Below are 1,603 nucleotides of genomic sequence, written 5' to 3' on the forward strand. Positions count from 1 at the left end.
CTCACCCAGCCTGCGACCAGTTCAAGGTAACCCTGAGCTGAGAACTCACTCCTTGGCCCTATCTCTGTATCCAGCTTCCCTGCTCTAATACCTGCGAGCTCTGCGACACTCAGACACCCCTGGTCCTTCTGTGACCCCGCGGGACCTGGGGTTACGCTGACCCCGCATGGGCTTCCCCCTGGTTTAGCCTCTGGAGCAATGTCCCTCCATGGAGCAGACTTTTAAAAGTCCTGATTTAGTGCTCCATTGCTCCGCCACTTGCCAGGAGCCGGCCCCTCCCCCCGCGGTCTATCTTCCCATCCTTTGGATTCACTTCTCCGCAGGTCCTACCTTTCAGAAAGTGATTGATTTTCTGTTTCTAGAATTGTTGCTCTTCTTCTCTTCAATTTCCCGTTGGATTTGTAGGTGTTCACAATGGTTAGATAAGCTATCTAGCTGATCTCCTGCTATCTGATGTCGTCTCAGCCTGCTACTTCTCCGCCATCTTGACTCCTCCAGCTGATGAATACATTTTTAAGAGCTAAAGTCAGTGGAAGCATGAAGGAAGTATCTCGTAGCATGTTACATAACCGAAGTATTGAAAGATCCACAGGAACTTGTTGCTCGCCCGTCTCCATCAGGTTCACACTTGCAAATCTGCTTATAATTACGGAAGGTACTTCTCCCTTATGCTACTGTCACACAATCAGTATTTGTTTTCACTTATAAGTTTTTTTGTGTGTGTTTGTGTGGCTGAAAGTCCACTGAAGTGTAAAGTCTGACTCTCTTGTTAGACAAGCCCAAACGAAATAGCACAGTGAGAAGTAGGAAAACAAAACAAAACAAAACAAAAAAAACCCCAAACCCTGATCTCACTTTGGTCCGTTAGCTTACTTCACTGACAACTTTTAAAATGCAAGTGTAATTGCTTCCTGGGAAGAAGAGCAGGGTTAGGTCATGTGTAATCACAGGGATAAAATAGGAGATTTACCTGCTATTCCCATGCTCCTTGTCAAAGATGAGGACTGGAATTGTCTCTCTTGAATCGTGTGATATCGTATGGGACTTTTGTTTTCCCTGCAAAGGAAGCCAGTTAGTAGTTCTTCTAACTGTTCTTCCTTTAGTCCTTCTAGGCTCTTTTTCCAGTTGGATGGGAAAAACTTGGAGGTCTTTGGACCTCAAGTCCCGCAGGGACTTGATCTTTGTCCTCAACACTCAGAAGAGTAAACTTATAAATTAGGAAGAGAAAACCTTCTCTTTTCCTGAACCAGGTTGTTAGAAAGAATAAAAGTCCAGCAGGTAGCAATCTGTGTTCCTGAAAAAAAAAACCTCTCTATTCAAATTATTGGGGGCATTTATGGTTGCAAGTGGTACTTATTTGCTTGGGTTTAAATGTTAACCTATTATTCTGATATGATTTTCAATTTATCAATCCAAATATATTCTTTCATTTAAGAAGTATTTATTCAGGACTTTCTGTGCTGTACTATAGGTGAATATATTTAGAAAGGTAGTGATCCTGTCACCAAGGAACTTAACAAATCTGGTTTGAGAGGTGATGCAGGAGCGAGGGAGCAGATGTTGGTTTTTGCCAACACTTACTGAGTACTTTCTATGAGCCACG

The sequence above is a fragment of the Martes martes genome (assembly GCF_963455335.1).
Source record: "Martes martes genome assembly, chromosome: 6".
Taxonomy (NCBI): Eukaryota; Metazoa; Chordata; class Mammalia; order Carnivora; family Mustelidae; genus Martes; species Martes martes.